This window comes from Abramis brama (assembly GCF_963993115.1).
Source record: "Abramis brama genome assembly, chromosome: 18".
Taxonomy (NCBI): Eukaryota; Metazoa; Chordata; class Actinopteri; order Cypriniformes; family Leuciscidae; genus Abramis; species Abramis brama.
Window position 1 is genome coordinate 34688165 of NC_139980.1, and position 20794 is coordinate 34708958.

General features: G+C 37.0%; 1 protein-coding gene across 9 annotated transcripts in view; it reads right to left on the bottom strand.

Moving 5' to 3' along the window:
• wasf1 (WASP family member 1) overlaps positions 1 to 20794 on the bottom strand; it is a 50928-nt gene that overhangs the window by 29403 nt on the left and 731 nt on the right. The window lies entirely within an intron of this gene.

Sequence of the window (20794 nt, forward strand, 5' to 3'; positions counted from 1 at the left end):
CCTATATAAGCTCTCTGTTTCCACACACACACTTTGTGAAGTCTTGTTTGTGTTACACTGCGTTTCTGAGCGCTTTAGCTGGTGTCCTGTACACATACGTATACGAATTAATAATAATTACATAAAATAAAATAAAATACAAAACAAATTTCTAATGATGACCCTGTGAGAACAGTGACCCATAATATATATCATAATATATACAATTATACACATATGCAAATGAGCCCCGCCTCCACTCACTCACTCAGCTCAGAGATCCACTGGTTGACGATCACACGTTGATCTGATTGGTTACAAGGTAGTTTGTGACGTCAGAAACACCAGCGATTTCAAAGCGTGTTTTTGAGACTGTCTTTGGTTCACTGCAGTTTTAAGGAGGAAATACTCAGCAATGGAGTCGACTTATGAATTTACACATGGTTTGTCTTAAAGCATATGAAAAACACCACATAGACACATAAACAACATTAAAAGCTGGACTTTAATAGTCTTGGTTTTGGGTTCTTTATATTTTCATGGGCTGATGATTCATTCACAATAAGACCTGAGTTATGAATGAAATATCTGCTGGTTCTCGACGGCTGTTTGATATTATTATATTGGAGAGAACGAGACTGCGGAAATGAACACATCGCCCTCGTCCCGTTTACGGCCCTCCATCACCACGGCAACCTCGCACTGGGATGTTGGTCATTGTCCTTCCCCCAAACATTCACACATCCCAGCATCCTCTGGGAACGCACACGCTCCCGGGTATCCCAGCATGCTCTGCTCTCATGCTCATTCACACATGCTGAGGTCGAGCAAACAAACAAAAACAGACGGGAGGAAATTAATATTGTATATTTATGATTATAAATCTGACCGTGATATAAATTTAAACGGCATCGTGAATAATGTGGTGCATATTTTATTTCGCCAGTTTGTTTTCTAACACCTGCTCGTCCTGTAACTTTATATGAGAGCATTAATACAATAATTTAATAATTTTAATAGTATTTCTTCTTTTGAACTGTCCATTTCATCAAACTGATTAAAATGTCATAAAAATACACACTATTGGTCAAAATTAAGCAAAATTGGGCTCTTCTGCTCAAGGCTGCTTTAATACGATCAAAAATACAGTAAAAATACAGAAATATTATTCTTATGTAAATCATCTGTTTTCTATGTGAATATACAGTAAAGTGTAATTTATTCCTGTGATCAAAGCTGATTTTCAGCATCATTACTCCAGTCTTCAGTGTCACATGATCTTTGATGAATAGAAAGTTCTAAAGAACAGCATTTATTTGAAATAGAATCTTTTGTAACATTATAAACGTGTTTAGTGTCACTTTTGAACAATTTAATGCATCCTTTATAAATAAAAGTGTCCTGACCCCAAGATTTTGAACGGTACTGTTACTGTACATAAATAAATATAGCTGTTGTTACTATAAATATGAAAAATATCAAACTTTGTTAGTCTGATAAACTCAAGAAAGAGAGAAACGTTGAAGCTTTTATTATTTCTGCCCCTCATTAGTGTTTTGCTTTTACCCATAAGAACTGAGAGCACTGAAGAGAGTCGAAGGGCTCGAGTCTGATGTTTGATGTCCTGCACTAAAACTGACCCTTTCTCCCCGAGCAAACACTTCATTTGCATAACGACAGAGACCAACCACAGAGAGTGGAACGCTCATGCAGCAGCCAATCAGAGAGCAGTCGGCTCAGCCACAGCCAATGAGAGCGCTGGATGTCTATAGATGTGATCGGCCAAACAGCTGGTTTCCATTAGAGTCTCCTGAGGTTCTCACAGAGAGAGAGAGAGAGAGAGAGATGTCCGCAAGACTCTCGCTCTTATGTAACGCATGCGTTCATGAAGCCATGGCTCACTGTCTAGTTATGTCTCGTTTGAACTAGTGTCGGTCGGCTGTGTTTGCATTAGAATAATGCACGATATACAGTCAAACCAAAAATTATTCAGACCCCAGATATAAACATTGATCTTTTTTTTCACTAGTGTGATCAGGACACTATAGTTCATTTCTGTAAGTGAGGAGAGCAAAATAAAGTAAACTGTGACATATTACACCCAAACATTCTTCATTCAGTGACTACCAGGAAAAATGTGGGAGCAGAAATGATTCAGACACTTTGAGCTGATCATGTTTTGCTGAAGTGTGTTTTCTTTAATTGCTAATGCTCTTTTTACACACAGACTGAACAACATGAAGCATTGCTTGGTGATTGGTTGAGCTAAACTGGTATTATCTAATTGTGTAGTTAAATTTAACAGCTGACAGATATTCAACATAATTCATGTGTGAGACAGTCTAACAGAAGGACGGACAAAACCAGTCAAATATCAACTGAGTTCGTCATATTTTATTACCATTTTCTAAACTATAGCGAATAAACTGTGATAATGTGAGAAATGTTGAAGGTGTGTGAATAAATGTTAGTTTGACTGTATGTGTGAGATATTGTCTTCCGTCCAGCGACTGCATAAACTGAATCAGTCACTTTAGATAAAAGCTTCTGCCAAATGCATGATTGTAAAAGCAGAACACACTACTCTATCCCACAATGCAATGCTCTCAACTCGCTCTTTCATTTCAAGTGCCATGGATGGAGGAGGCGTAGTGTCATAATATCAGCCACTAATTTTAATATTCCCTTTCGAACCAGTATTTGATCAGCCTGCCAAAAGTTAAGACATTTTACGCATAATGTATTTCTCAGATAAAAAAAAAGTAAATGTGCAATTATGCAAAGTAGTATGAGCTGTCAAACTGATTAATTGCATCTAAAGTAAAAGTTTGTAAATATGTGTGTGTGTGTGTGTACAGTATATTAACAAATTTGTAGATGTGTATGTGTGCGCGTGTAAATATATCTATATTATATATAATTTTATATATATATATATAGAGAGAGAGAGAGAGAGAGAGAGCGAAAGAATGAGAATATATATATATACACACACATACATATAGTATATAATCATTTTATCATATATATAATATATAATTTATTTTATAACATTTATTTCTAAGGTATCAAAAGTAAACATGCAATATAGTGTGACCAAAAGTAGCATATATTAACTGTTCCATAATGCATAATTACCAGGACAGCACTGGTGAAATGAAGTAAAATATTTTATTTATAAACATAGTTTTATTTTATTTATAAACAAATAGTTTATTTATAAACTGTAAACAACATTTATTTAATTATATGTAATTATTAAAATATATTTAAAATAAATAATAATTGATTTAATATTTTCAATCAGACAACACAATGTTTAAATTTTCGGCTGAGTTATTGATTTTCCACAGAGCAGGACGTGTGATATCTGAGGTTTTTGAGCAATCAGGTTAAAGTAAGAGAAGTGTGTGTTCTAGCTCTGATCAGTGAGGTTTAGCTGAAGCTCGTCTGTGAACGCCACACACACCGAGTCTGATGTGATGCTCAATCATGGATAAAGCCTCTTCAAGTGCCGGTGCAGATCCAGGATCAGTCTTCTGTGTGTAATTGAATGTGAGTAAATGCTCGTGTCCGCTGCGACCTTGGCCACCGACATGTCCAACTGCATGAATAAATGAGAAGCCGGAGGTGAGGCTGATATCCCAGAGTGCTTTGCTCTTATCTGGACATGTACACACACACACACACACACGTGCAGCTCTCCCGTCTCTGGACGTTTCTGATGTTTCTATGCACATATTTAGAGCTGCACGATTAGAACGATCTCTGACATCTCCGGGAACGAGCGCAACGCTGGAGAATCCTTCAGAGAAACTGATTAGCATCGCTCTGGTCAACTGAAGTTAAATCCTACAACACTGACGAATCCTCAGGAGAAATCAGAGCCGCTCCGCTCTCGAATCTAATGAATCTGATCAGCGAAGGTTTAAATCTGCACAAGAAAACACTGCAGACGAGACTATTGACAAATCATTTAATCAATGAATGTAAAAATAAATCTTAAACATGAATCTTAAATTGCATTGCAATGTAATGCATTTGTAGATTACATTAACATCATATTATCATATTTAGCAACACAAACAGCCCAATTTAGCCAGATCATATTTATCAATATTAGCAATTTTCATTTTTATACATTCATTATTTATTAGCTAGCCTACATTTATACTACATCCGCCATGTTGTCCTCAACATGTGATGTCTACCAACATCAGTTACGCCCATAGACTGTAAATATGGGCGTAGTGTGTGTGACGTCAACCGTAGTGTTTCTGAAGAGCGTTTTCGAAGCCCAAAGTGGGCGGAGCCGGCCGTCGCCGTCTTGGCAGCGTCACTCCCGGATAAACGTAAATGTGCAGCGAGGCGGATTAGCTGAGGTGACGTGACGCTAACAGACAGCAGACAAACGGCTAGCAGTGACATCAGCGCAGTCCACCTGTCACTCAAGTGGCCACGCCCTTAATTATGCACAACTTTAAGGCTTAATATAATTTAAATGGATGAGTTATAAAAATATTCACCCCCCTCACAGTCGTCATGAAGGGCAAAATTAGCAACAAAGATCAAACCACTTTTTGCACCAGACTGTAAACATGTTTTATTCTGCTGTAAATTTGGGCATTTTAACATGGGGCTCTATGGGATTGAGTCTCTTCTGCAGCCGGCCTCTAGTGGCCAGTCGATGAACTGCAGTTTAACTCACTTCAGTGTTGATTCACGAGAGAGACGGGGAGGTTGTCGCTTTGTTACGTCAGTTACTGTCACTAGTAAATGCTCTCCCGTGGCCTCATGGGATAGTAAAGTGTCAATCATATGCGCATTTTAGAATCTTGTCGGAAAAAGAAGCAGATCATCTGGGGACTTTTCCCTTTACTATGAACTTGGACATTCTACTCTGTTGGCGTAATGTTTTTTACATACTATATAGTAGGGAATTATTCGATTTCGGATGCAGCGTATCCAGATAGAGACAAGCATTTGCTGTTCACCAAAACTGTCACAGCCAATCAGAATGTAATGTATAGCAGAGCGGATTTTGGACCAATGAGATTCCACGGTGGGCGGAGCTACTCAACATCAGTCAAGTGATTGACAAAATGTACTGTTGCTCATCACAGCAGATTATTAAAGTCCCCCGTGGTGAAAATACAGCTTTTAATGTTGTTTATGTGTCTATATGGTGTTTTTAATCTGCTTTAAGACAAACCATGTGTAAATTCATAAGTCGACACCATTGCTGAGTATTTCCTCCTTAAAACTGCAGTGAACCAAAGACAATCTCAAAAACACACTTTGAAATCGCTGGTGTTTCTGACGTCACAAACTACCTTGTAACCAATCAGATCAACGTGTGATCGTCAACCAGTGGATCTCTGAGCTGAGCGAGTGAGTGGAGGCGGGGCTCATTTGCATATTCATAGAACCACAAATACTAAATGAGGCAAGGGTGTCGAGTTACATTCAAGACATTTTAAGGCAAAAAAAAAACGTTTAAATGTCATTTTGGTGATCAAAGATGAGTTTTAAGGGATAAAATTATTGACTACAGAAGGACTTTAAAAACAAGAGGCAGTTTCAATCGCTTTATAACATTGTTAAATTTGAACCTTGATATACTACGACAATGCAACAGTCAGAGAAAGCAACACTCTCCCAGTGACAGGACTGAAGTCGAGACGAGTGTCTTCACACACCAGCGCACAGAAGCTTGTCAGTGGATGTGATGTTTCATATCTTCCTCATCTCCAGGGTCTCACACATATGGAGACACGCTTAGCTTTCCTTCCATGAGCTCAATCCCTCCCGCCAAGCGCAAAGAGACGCGCGTACGAGCGGCGAAGAGTATCATCACTCTGTGTACAGTGTGAATCTGACGATCCTGAAACTACATCTTAGATACATTTGGTAATAATAATAATCATAATATCTTCATGCCTTATAGTCGCATTTAGAAGATTAGGGCTGTGCTATAACATAAATCACATTTTGCGACAATATAAACAATCAAGCAGTTGTTTACATCGCTTTATGTGAAATATAGAGATGTGCCACAATATAGTTTATATTTTGATACAATAAACGCTAAAGCAATTGAGATTTACTATTTAGTATTTATCACTTTATGTGATTATACTGTGTATGTGATTAAAGTTTGATATATGTGCAATAATATAGTTCACATTTAGCAATTATATAAATAATCAAGCAGTTGAGATTTGCTATATACTGTATGTATTAGGGCTGTAAAAATGAGAAAATCACTCACTGCTCGACTGAATAACTTTTTTAGCTTTAATAAGGATTAATCTATATTTAATTAATAATTTTTTCAGTGAAGACTGTGAAGTGTTTGATAACTTTATTCAATATCTGTATATATCCTACCTGTAGTTGATCATTAAAACTCATCTTTGATCACCAGAATTACACATTTAAATGTTTTTACCTTGTAAAAATTCTTCATGCCTTAAAATATCTTGAATGTAATGCGACACCCTTGCCTCATTTAGTATGCGCGGTTCTATGAATATGCAAATGAGCCCCGCCTCCACTTACTGCCTTTGTTTCACTGCAGGTTTAAGGAGAAAATACTCAGCAATGGTGTCGACTTATGAATTTACACATGGTTTGTCTTAAAGCACATTAAAAACACCACATAGACACCATGGGGACTTTAAAGCACTGTTTATAAGGTTACATGGGTCAAAAACAACGAAAACAATAACGTTCTGTGCATTTTGACTGGGAAAGTAAACACAACACAGAAGAAAGGATCTGTCACTTTTGTCAGAAGTCTAGAGTTCTCTGGGTCAAACAAATTTGAAAGAAAAAAGTGAAGATGAAGAAGCTGGACGGGCTTCAATGATAGATTTGAGTTGTTGTAGTGAACAATGATCAATGATGCTCAGAGGAAGCTGAGAAGAAACTTCATTACACAGAATCTGCTAATGTCGCACTTCGAAGAGTTTGAAAAATGACTGAGAGAAACTATAATATGCAAACTACTAGAGTCCACATTATGCTGTTTTACAAAGTCTTGCTGTAGTTTTCAGCCTCTACTAGAACAGGTTTTCCTGCTTGAATGTTGATTATTCTCCTCATATTCTCCATTGTTGCGGCTCCTCTCTTCCCAGTCTGTCAGTAACGCTCTGTTTACTTCCTGTCTCTATGAAGCCCCTCCTTCTGAAAAGCACACTGTGCTCTGATTGGTCGGCTGGAGCAGTGTGTTGTGATTGGTCGAGCGCTTCGAGTGTGTTTGGGAAATGTCCCGCCCCTTACCATAACCGCCAGTTTAACACACTACTAACTAACTCAACCAGGCCCCGCCCCTTTATTCTGCGCATTAATTATTTTAATGAGGAATATTGTGACGTGTTCGTTCCCGGAAGAAACTCAAGACTACAATGGAGGCGTTTCAGGAGTTCAGAAACACTGACTCTGATATAGAGAAGAACTCCCCTTTTCATCCTCAAACAGCAACATTACACACTGAAGACAGATAAAGATGGATAAAAGCATCATAGGTCCTGTTTGAAATGTTTGAATAGCTTTAGTTTCAAAGTATCTCCGACAGCAAGAGAGAGAGAGAGAGAGAGAGAGAGAGAGAGAGACTCGCGTTCAATCACACACATCTCAGAGATCAGATGCTGCGTTCATGTTACCTGTCACACTCAAAGGAGTCTGGGAAGTGTGTGTTTGATCGTGTAGCTTATCTGTTCTCGCTTACACCTCTTTTAACAGGATCATATATATATATATATACTGTATATATATGAAGACTTCAGATGCAAAAGCCTCTTAAGTGCCATCTGAAATTTTCTTCTAGAATGATCATTTTTTATCAAACTCGTATATTTAAGTTCAGTAATTTCACTTAAATGACAATTAATAGGTAATTGTCATTGTCATTTAAGTGAAATTACTAAACATAATGAGCTTGATAAAAATGATAATTTTAGAAGAAAATTTCAGATGGCACTTAGAGGCTTTTGCATCTGAAGTCTTCATATATATACAGTATATATATATATTGTATATTTTTCGATGAAAATCCTCCAGGAACAGCAGCACTGGAGCCAGCGAGAGCTCAGACTGAACAGCGGATCACTCCTCGATCAGGCGGAGAGATGAGTCGAGCAGTCGCATGACTGGCCCATTAACTCCCACTGCGCTCAGAGAAAAGAGCCGCCATGTTGGATCTGCGTGAATGGAGGCGTTTCCAATGCAGTTGCAGTTACCCAGAATGCAGTTTGGGTAAACAAGGCGCTCCCTCCCTGCGATGCCAACGGGCACAGTGTGCCAATCCGGCCTAAAGGACGAGACAGCTCGTTCTCGGCGGACAGAGGGAGTTACTATTGAAGTGAGAGTCTTTAAAGAGCACACACACACACACACACACACACACACACACACAAACAGAAGCGTCTCCAGAGAGTTGAGCTCGGGCCACCGGGGTCGTACCACTCCCAAATAACGGGGGAAGTGGGACTTCATTATGTGTGCACAGACAAGGCTTTAATTTTCCTAAATCAACACTGTCTTTTGAAGAAACGTCAATGGATGCATTGTGGGTATCATGTGACTCGTGTGTATAGATGTCTGTCTTCAAGACTCGTTGAGCTGCATTAACATCCACATCTAAACACACTTGATTACAGACGACAAACACACGAGCTTCAATGCACAATTACACCGAGGATGATCCAAAACAATGGCGCATCAGAGAACGCAATCCCAGAATGCAGTTTGATGATCATCCAAAGTCATAATTATGAGAGTAAAAAGTCAAAATTATTACATAAAAAGTCATAATTGAGACATTCAAAATCATGACAAGCCATAAATATGACATAAAAAGTAAAAATTGTTATTAAAAGTCAAAATTACGACATACTAAATTGAAATTATAACTTAAAGTAACAATTCTGAGATGAAAAGTCAAAATTGACAATCATATTTGACATAAAAAGCCAAAATGATGTCAAAAAGTCCAAATTATAAATTAAAGAGTCATAATTCTGAGATAATTATTAAGTCTAAATTATGAAGTCATGAATAAAGAATAAAAATTAAAAATGATGCTATAAAAGTCAAAATGATGACAAAAGTCTAAATTATAAAATTTTTTTTTATAATTCTAAGATTAAAGTCAAAATTATGACAATTCATAAAAATGGCATAAAAAGTAAAAATTGTTATAAAAAGTCGAAATTATGACTTAAGTCATAAATCTGACATAAAAAGTAAAAATTATGTTATAAAAGTTGAAACTACTTTGAAATAATGACAATGTCAAAATGACTTAAAGTCAAAATTATGACATAAAGTGAAATTATGTAATAAATTAATTTTTGATATACAAAGTCATAATTATAACCTAAAAATATTACTTAAAAAGTCATAATTTCGTGATTTTTAATGTCATAATTCAGATTTACCAAAGCATGACTGTTTGGAAACGACTGGATCTCTGTGTGAGCAGCAGCAAATGAGTCGTCTTCTCCTGATAGTGAACACTAATAAGGGCCCTGATTAAGTGCTGATTAATGAGTGTGTATCATGAGATGTGGAAGAGGAGAACACACACCGCAACTGGACGCCGCGCTGGAGAAGAGTGTGTGTTCTGGGTAAAAGATCTCCCTGCGGCTTTAAGAGCGTTTCCAGTTTCCAAACAGTGATGATTAAACAATCAATGACAGACGAGGCTCGCGTCCGTTATATCAAATATTTACAATGTATTCTGTCATTTTATCTTCATTTTTCTCTTTTGTGTAAATCCACTTCAGAATAATATGTGTTGTTGTAAGACTTTAGCGACAAAAATGATGATATACATGATATTTTTTAAAATAAACACTTTTATTCATCAAGGACGCATTAAACTAATCAAAAGTGACATTTAAAGATAAACACATTTATGTTACAAAATATTATATTTAAAACAAATGCTGTTCGTTTGAACTTTTGAACATCAAAGAATCCTGAAAAATGAAATGTATCAGTTTCCATAAAAATGTGGCAATTTTCAACATTATTGATCATCAAATCATCATATTAGAATGATTTCTGAAGGATCATGTGACACTGAAGACTGGAGTAATGATGCTGAAAATTCAGCTTTGATCACAGGAATAAATTACACTTTACTATATATTCACATAGAAAACAGCTGATTTACATAATGATAATATTTCACAATTTTTACTGTATTTTTGATCAAATAAATGGAGCCTTAATGAACAGAAGAGACTCTTTCATAAAAAAAGTGATTAAGAAAATGCTTTTTTTGCCATGTAGAGATGTTGAGTTTGATTCATTTGTGTGAATCATTTTTCAGAGTGTTTGATTCAGTGATTCAGTTGAGTCGATTCACTCTCTCTGTTCGTTTACGTGAGTCAGATCTTGGTGCCAGTTTGATTCGCTGGCAAATTCGATTTTCTTGTAAAAACAGCATTAAACTCTCAGTCCCTCGTGTCTTCATCTCCACCTCTGAGCTCATGGATCAACACACATTAAAGGCTAGTGATGCTGTGAGTGTGTGTGAGTGTGTGTGTGAGAGAGTGTGTGTGTGTGTGTGTGTGTGTGTGTGTGTGTGAGTGTGTGTGTGAGAGAGTGTGTGTGTGTGTGTGTGTGTGTGTGTGTGTGAGTGTGTGTGTGTGAGTGTGCGAGTGTGTGTGTGTGTGTGAGTGAGTATGTGAGTGTGTTTGAGAGGGCGTGTGTGTGTGAGAGAGAGAGAGAGAGAGAGTGTGGCTGCATTTATTTGATTGGAAAAAAACCCAGTAAAAATTATGAAATATGATTCCAATGTAAATCATCTGTTTTCTATGTGAATATATAGTAAAGTGTAATTTTTTCCTGTGAGAATTCAAGAAAAAACACACATTTATCCTCTTTAAGACTGAAACATTCCACGTTATACTATAAATTACATTTTTATGACTGGATTCTGTGATTCCATCCGTGTTTTCATGTAATTTAATATAATATTCTACAATATTATTGATCTCCTGCATTGACAGCATTATATGAGAACTGAACTGAGCTGGACGATGACATCACGCTTTTCTCCAGAGCAGATATATATATAAATGAACTAAATTAATAACTTTTTTACAACAAAAATGAACCATCACTGAACTGACTTAAGCTGGACTGTGACGCTATTTCTTCTGGAAACAAACTTTGCATTAGAGATGCACGGATAAACCATGGATCGGGCGGATGACGTGACGGAAAATAATATTTTAATTAAATTCGGGCGGGTGGCGGGCGGTTGAACCAATCAAATTAAAAATATATGTATACACCAATCAGCGGATGGCGGGCGGGTGCGGTTTTGAAAATTGGTCAAAAACGTTGGTGCGGATGATGGTGGATGATGAGTTTTGTGATGCGGTTGCGGATGAAATAATAGCCCATCCGCGCATCTCTACTTTGTTGAATTATTCTCCTGTTATCTCTGTAAAGCTGCTTTGAAACGATCTGTGTTGTAAAAAGCGCTATATAAATAAAGGTGGCTTGACTTGACCTCTGACCCCGGAGCCGCTGGCGTGTGTTAATAACCTTGAGCGCTGAAGATGAATGTGACCCAAATCTGGTTTTCTTTCCCCTTTTCCTCAGATCTGTGTCTCTGCCAGATCTCCCTGGAGAAGCCAGCGCCCGTCCTGACAAACAAGTCGAACCAGCCAAGAGCCTCTCCGGAGAGCGCCGGCGTTCCTTAAACTGCTTTCCCTGTTTCTCCTTCAGATCATCTGAACATGAGCAGAAATGCTTGACGTCTGCCGTTATTTCACACTAAATTATAACGACAAAAAATATGATTCTGAGCCATTTTTGTGTGACGAAAGTCAGATTTTAATTATAAATTAGTACACACAAAAATATTTTTAAGCCTTTTTTCAAGATTTACGCATTTTAATTAATAGTAAAAAAAAAGTAAAATTTAATTTAATTTAATTTACTAATTCATATTATTCATTTTTTTATGAATTAAGAATTTTTAAGTGAGTAACAAAGCTTAAATAAAACAATTTGTATAAATCTTAAGGGACCAAGGGAATGGACATAATATGATTAATATGTAAGGATTATTCCATTCAATTAGAGGGAATTTTACTATTATTTTACTATTAATTGACATTTTTTATGTCTAATTATGTTAAATAAATCATAATCATCAAATCATCATATTAGAGTGATTTCTGAAGGATCATGTGACACTGAAGACTGGAGTAATGATGCTGAAAATACAGCTTTGATCACAGGAATAAATTACACTTTACTATATATTCACATAGACAACAGCTGATTTACATTAGAATAATATTTCACTATTTTTACTGTATTTTTTCAATCAAATTAAAGCAGCCTTGATGAGCAGAAGAGAATCATTTCAAAAAACATTTTAAAAATATTTCCTGAATGGTTTGTTCCATGAATCCACAAATAAAACCTAATCCAATGCATCTGAACAGATTTATAAAGATACCTACTATCCTGCATTATCCGCTAGCACCTGTCGCTAACGCCTCCACATCCCAGAATAGCTCATCATGGGATACACACTGATTTGGATTCAGTCTTCAGCATCTCTACAACTTTTTTTCAGTTATATCTAAATCAACATTGGCAATCTGTTTATTTTTCTTCCTCTCTTGCCCAGAGAAATCCAATATTTCTCAGTCTCTTATACCAACACACACACACACACACACTTACTGCCTGTCTTCTCTTCTCGTCTCTCACTCTTTTTTGCGTGTGTTCCACATTCTGTCTGGAGGCAGAGAGTAAAAATAAGCACAGAGGCGAAAACATGAAGACGGAGTGATTTTCCATCGGATCTCTCTTCATATCCAGATCACAAAGGATTTTAATTTCCAGGAATTGCCATTAGCAGTTAATTACTGCATTAATTGTAAACTCTATTCACTCAGAATTAAAGGAATAGTTCACCCAAATAGGTCAATTATGACTGAACACATCCAATTGATCAATTAAACAGTCAGGGCCCTATCTTGCACCCAGCGCAACTGACTTTGTACAGCGACGCATGTTTCATTCCTATTTCTCACCCGACGCACAGCAGACTTTTCCCTCCACAGACGCACGTCGGTAAATTAGGGAATGAACTTGCGCTCCCGGGGGCGGTTCAGCGAAAAGAGGAGGTGTGATCCGGCGCAAACGTTCCCTGGTGCTATTTTGCAGTTCCAGAAAACAATTCCGCCACTGACCAGGAGAAACCTCGTCTAAAGTCAGCGGCGCGTTATTCAGATGCTGTTTTAAGGGCGCATGATTGGCCATAATGTAGCGTGTGCACAACACACACACACTTTGATTCTCTCATCACACAGACGCAGCAGTTTTCATTTTTGCAAACCATACATTATTACAAGGAAAAATATTCCACACGAGGGAAATCATTGTTGTGTCCATGAAGATGTGAAAAATAGGCATAAATCTAGCTTACACATTTACCCAAATTATCATACGCCTGTTTAACCGAAGCTAATCTGGGTGTGTTTCTCCATCCCCAATGTCACTTCTCTGTGTTTTACGGCCCTGACGGGAACGTCGGTCTCCTCGGCTGTGAACCGCTCCTGGTGTCCGCCTGGCAAATCCGCCGTTATAATAGCAATCCGCCATGGAACAAGCACGCCTGCTCTTAAAGGGAATGTGAGATGACGCTCTGATTGGTTTATTTCACGTTACGCCCAAACCACACCTATGAGTAATGAAGCTACTTCAGACCAACACATTTTAGATTTGCGTCGAGCGCAAGAGTCATTTATCCCGCCGGTATAATAGCAACAGCGCCGAGATCCGCCCACACAGTTACTTGTGTTTCACGTTTGATACTTGCATTTCAGATCATTAAAATAGGGCCCTCTATTTATCTGCATTTTACAAAGGCTTTAAATGTGGCTCATCCAATCAGAATTAATATTTGAACTATGCAGATTGTCATATTCATAATCAGTGTTTTAGTTGTTGCTATTTTTCAACGATTCGTTCTGCCAGTTACATCGACTCACCAGTAGTTGGGGACAAAAGGCCGCCTTTATGAGTGAATCATTATGATTCATTTACCCAAACGATTCATTTAAACACGCTGATTCATTCAGGAACTAAACGGGTGAGTAATTGAATCATTCACTCACTTTCGTTCTCCGACGGGAATGAAACTAGCAGGTCATTGAGTCGGATTGATTTAGAAACACCTCTGCTGTGCGTTTACCGTAGTTCGGATCGTTTTACAGACTCCTTCGTTCTCGATCTCATTCAGCAAAATGAACCTTTAAGTCGTTCATTCTTTGAGACGTATTTATGTATTGGTTCATTCATTTTATTTGAATCTATTCCTTAGAGGAGCAAAAGTAGACTAAATAACGGTGTCAAAAAAAAACCCTTGAGTTTTTAATGTTGTTTATGTTTCAGTGGTGTTTTTAATATGTGTAAATTCATAAGTCGACTCCATTGCTGAGTATTTCCTCCTTAAAACTGCAGTGAACCAAAGACAGTCTCAAAAACACGCTTTGAAATCGCTGGTGTTTCTGACGTCACAAACTACCTTGTAACCAATCAGATCAACGTGTGATCGTCAACCAGTGGATCTCTGAGCTGAGTGAGTGAGTGGAGGCGGGGCTCATTTGCATATTCATAGAACAACGCATACTAAATGAGGCAAGGGTGTCGAGTTACATTCAAGATATTTTAAGGCATTTTTAAAAGGAAAAAACGTTTAAATATGTCATTTTGGTGATAAAAGATGATTTTTAGGGATAAAATGATTGACTACAGTGGGACTTTAATAATAAAATTGATTAATTTAAGTTTAATTACCCGTGTGCCGCCATCGTGCTGATATTCAGAAAAACAGCGCTATTGCTTGTGTGATATTGCGACACAGACATGACAATAGTCAAACTACTGGTAATTGTATGTTGAAAACTTAACCAGATATTAACCATAAAATGATGCATTATCTCAGCCAGTTTGAGGCATCTCTGATTGGCTGATGCGCTGCCATCGCTCATTAACATGCGTGCCACGTTTGCACGTGATTGGCCATGAGTCATTCATCACAAGCTTCATGTAACAATCAAGTGCTCGCTGATGCTGAGTAACGGTAATGCACTCGGTGAGAGGCTCGTTTATGATGAGAGAACAGAGAAACGGCAGAACTGAACTCTGGGAACGACATGCAAAGCAGATTCATGCAAATCACAAGAAGATCTGCGCAGCACACCATAATTGGACGGCCACCCACTCTGTGTAAATATTGGCCCTTAATTCAAACCAGTTGGTAGTTTGTGCACACACACACACACACACACACGCACGCACACACACACACGCACGCACACACGTCCCAGGCAGAAGAAAATTGGGGTCAGATGCATTTAGAAGCACTCCGTCATCCTCCACGGTTTGCGTGGTCTGAGAAGCGAGCGGAGGAGGGAGTGAAATGCGCTTGTAAGATGTAAATTTACAGCCTCGTTTACCGCAGTAATTGAGTATCAGAGAACGAGGCCCGATTGGAAAGCCGTACCGCAACACTGCATAACCTCTTGCTCATCCAGCTCAACTTCAGTTCTCAAGGTGATGAAAAACGAGCTTTCAAGCTCATAGCTAACGAAGCCCCTTTCCTTTTCTGAGTCATAATTATGGCATAAAAAAAATCTAATTTATGACATTTCATATTTCATACGCATATTTCATATTACAACACATTTCACCATATTTATATGAAAAGACTTAATTATTACATAAAAAGAAATTGTGACATAAGACATTTTGTTATTTTTAGGGCTGTCGACGTGTGACGTCATAAACTACCTTGTAACGTCAACGAGTGGATCTAATTTGGTAATTAGAGGGTAAATTAGTGATTCGAGTAGTAAAACTCAATCAGTGAGCTGCTGTGAGTGAGTGGAGGCAGGGCTCATTTGCATATTCATAGAACCACGTATACTAAATGAGGCAAGGGTGTCGAGTTACATTCAAGATATTTTAAGGCATGAAGAATTTTTAATATAACACAAATAAATTACTGCAAATGACTGAACAAATTACTAAATTACTTGTATACTGTTTATTCTTGTTATTCTTATTGGTTATTTTCACTTATCGTGTATTCTTTCATAATTTCGACTTTTTACCTCATAAATATGACTTACTATGTCATAATTTCAACTTTTTATCGTATTTAGCCTATGGCATAGTATGTCATAATTTCAACTTTTTACATAATTATTACTTAGTATGTAATCATTTTGACTTTTTACCTCATAATTACGACTTATGTCAAAATTGCGACCATAAATATGACTTTGTATGTTCTTATTTCAATTTTTTATTATACCTATGACTTAGCATGTCAAAATGTTGACATTTTACCACATAAATATGACTTAGTATGTCATAATTTCAACTTTTTACCTCATAAATATGACTTAGTATGTCATAATTTCAACTTTTTACCTCATAAATGACTTAGTATGTCATAATTTCAACTTTTTACCTCATAAATATGACTTAGTATGTCATAATTTCAACTTTTTACTTCATAAATATGACTTAGTATGTCATAATTTCAACTTTTTACCTCATAAATTGACAATTTCAACTTTTTAATCGTAATTTAATATGGCATAGTATGTCATAATTTCGACTTTTGACCTCAATTACGACTTTTTATCTTGTAATTGACTTAGTATGTCATAATTTCGTATGTCATAATACCTCATAATTATGACTTGTGTCAAAATTTGGTGATTGTTTACAGTTCCAAGCCGCGTCTGTAGGAATTTTCCACCTGTTTTTTGCTCCAGCAGGTGAAAACGATGCGTCTGGTTGGTGGTGTGGTGTAAAGTCACACTACCAATAAAGCAAGGCTTTTATATGCATATATAATGGTAATCTCATCCAAAACAGGCTTGGGAATCACCAGCAAAGACATTCAGCATAATTTGAATATTCAAATCGGAATCTAAATGAGCTTAACTTGAAAAACACAAGCACAAACTGAAGTAGAGCAGTGGAGGATCACCACCTGTTTGTAAGCGAGAGGACAAAGGAATCCACCGAACGCAGGGTGTGTAAGCGGACGCCACACACTCGCCTCTGGGGACTCGCATGTAGGATCTGAATGCATTGTATTCTCCACCTGCCTTCACACACAAAACCAACAAACCACAGCGCAATGGGAAGTCCCTGCTAGAGAGTATGGCACTCCATAATGGATAAATCAAGGCCGAGAGCAAACAAAGCTGTCAGGATTCAAACGAAAATGATACGACTGCACTAGTGATGGGTGTTATTGAGCATGAAAACACATTCATTTTGTGGGTTTTCTTCAGCATTTCACAACGATTAAAGTTCAGCAGCAAAAATACCACATGTAAACATGCCAAATGAGGTTTTAGAAATAGTTGTACCTCAAAAATATGACTTAGTATGTCATAATTTTGACTTTTTACCTCATAATTATGGCTTTTTACCTCATAATTATGACTTTTTACTTTATAATGCCTTAATATCATGATTTTGACTTTTTACCTCACGATTATGACTTTTTACTTAATGGCTTAGTCATAATTTCAACTTTTAACCTCATAATTATGACTTAATATGCCATAATTTCAACTTTTTACCTCATAATTATGACTTAGTATGTAAACATGCCAAATGTCTATTTTTTTATTAATATTTTTTATTTGTATATGAATTGTAATATTTTTTTATTAAAATATTTTTCAAAGTTGTAAATAAAACAAACATTATGGAGCATGTTTTACATGAAAACACAATTTCAGTCTCTCTACTTCAAAATGTCATGTTTAATTCAATGAGTTACTTGCAGATTCTCTGTAATTATTTGTGAAATTAACTAGCAATAAAATAAATCCTTTAACGAAATATTTTATGAATTTATTTAAATGTTTTTTATTATGTAAAATGTAAATATTTAAATGTTTTATTTAATATTTTATAGTATTGTTTTATTTATTTTTTTATATTTAATTAATATTTCAATATTATAATAATAATTATTATATTATTATAATAATAGTTTATGTTGTGATTTTGATGGCAAATGGATTTGGTGACTTTTATTACGGTGCAGCACATTAGTGTTCAACAATGGCAATGTAAATATAAATATATATATATATATATATATATATATATATATAAATTGAAGATATGTTAAAGACGGAAGGGTCTTGAGATGTATTTTCAAGTTTCTAAATTATTAAATAAACCAAAAACTGTTCAATTATAAATTATAATGACTATGATAAGAGTTGTAAGACTCTCCAGGCCTGATCTTCAACATCAAGTTGATGCAAAACAGAGAAGTGCAGGTATTGAAGTTCAGACTTTTATCTGTCAAAGCATGGCATCTCTGTGGCACACACACACACACACACACACACACACTAACCCCCAGTTCAGGACACAGAGGCATCTTTGTGGGTCGCCCGGTCCAACAGAGACACAGAACAAAGGCTCTTGTGTGCGGGGCATCTTCACAGCTGGGCCGTACAGCGAGTTTATCACACTTACAACCATACCAACATTTTCTCTCTTTAATGCATCACTCGCCTTTCTGATTCAGCTGGTCTATTGATTAAACAATTCATTTGCGTTGCATTCAAGTGCCATTTATGTAAGGAATGACTGTTGAATTGTTATAAAAAAAATGCACAACCATAATGCGGCCATGACACGAAGGTGTGCATTATTTTCTAATAATTCAACAGCCCGGAGTCAATTATTCCACTTATACTACGGTAACACCTCTAGACAGTGTTCAGACGATTTATTGCAAGACATTTATCAGGTTTTTTCTCCTTAAAACGCTCTTGTGTGTGGAACTGATTTCGTACGCATCTCAGACTAATGCAGTTATTATATATATATATATAGAGAGAGAGAGAGAAAGAGAGAGAGAGAGAGAGAGAGAGAGAGAGAGAGAGAGAGAGAGAGATTAAACGTGTGTGAATTACCTGAGTCTGTGTGTCTCTCAGTATTCAACAGCAGACACACAGACTCAGGTAATTCACACACGCTTAATCTCTCTCTCTCTCTCTCTCTCTCTCTCTCTCTCTCTCTCTCTCTCTATCTATCTAATAACTGCATTAATAACTGCATTAGTCTGCTATCAGGGGCTCTAAAATTACGTTTTGGAATCAGAAACGGAGGCATGGGATGAGATGAAAATTAGAATATTGTGTGTGGAACTAATAAGAAATTAGTTCCACACACAAGAGCATTTCAAGGAAAAAAACCTGAGAAATGTCTTGAAATAAACCATCTGAACAATGTCTTGACGTGAGGTGACCGTTGAATAATTAGAAAATGAAGTCGACCTTCATGCCGTGGTCGCATTACCACCTCGGGTGTGCATTATTCTCTAACAATTCAACAATTATTCCGTACATATCACCCAGGCCAGCACTGTCACGCACTTTCTTCTGTTCTGGTCTCTCTGATCTACTTCTGGACGTGAGGTTTGTCCGCTTCGCCCTGGCAGCACATCAGACAGAAGCCGCATGAAAGCCAGAACACACAGAAAAGGTTTTCTGTATGAAAATCCATCCAGACGAGAAAAACTAAACTTTCTTCTGCATCGCCAGCAAAGCAAACTGAGGTCAACAACAACATCAGAATGACCCATTTAACATTCATTATCTGCAGACATCTTTAGCATTAAAGCACAAAAGTGAAACTGCAATGTTTGATATTCAGCAAATTAACCCTTTAAATGTAAGCAGTCATATGTGTATGATACGCAATATAAATGACAGAAACCTTCAAACCAAAACCGTCTTACACTTAGATAACGGACTAGCTGGAGCAGATACTAGATGATCAAGAAATATTGGAATTATGGAACATGGAATATTACGGCTGGTGGTCAACCAGTTTAGATAATCTTTCCATGTTCCCAAACACATTTACCAGCTTAATCTGTGTTTTCTAAAAGATAAACGCTGCATTAGAGCATTATATAAGGTTTTTATTAATGCTTTGGCAATACAATGTCTTTATCAAGCCAATAAAGCTTTTGAATCATGAAGTGAGTCCTGTATGTGACACATAACGCACACTTAACGATGAGCGATCGAATCGTTCTTTCGAGTCGGTTCTTTTTAATGATTCGAATCGTTGGCAAATCATCCGAGCAAAGGCAAAGAAAAACTTTGTTTAGGAGTAAAACCAAGGTAATCCACATAACGGACACCAGGTGAATGAGCAGCATCTAACAACATTTTTATTCACTGCAAAACACGTTATGTGAATCGGTTATCTGAGCAGTTCCAGTAAATTAACCGATTCATTCAAACGAATCATTCCTCCACATATATCATATAGCACCTCGGCAAAGAAAGCACGATAACTGCACAAGGTGTTCATGCATTAAAGCGCACAAGAACGAGAGAGAAAAGTATGAAGTCTCAGTTTGAAATACACGTGCATGAATACTGAGCAGAGAAGCGATGGAGATGCTTTGTGCTTTTCTGAAGTCTCGGGTTTCACAAAGCGAGTCTTCTTCCAGTGACTGCTGCCCTTCCCCCTGCATGCTCAAAACTGCCCTCAAATCTACATTTAATTCGCTCATTACTGGATGCATTTACTGTATTAAATTAACTAGTAACAACTCAAGTCTTTTTTTCTCCTACTGGAAAATATTTGGCATGCCATCCCAGCAATAATTTGGAGTGCACACTGTTTAGCAAGCATGCAAACTGCATTGCATTTTGGTGTGATAGTTTGCCTTGTGTTTGCCATACAGATGTGACTC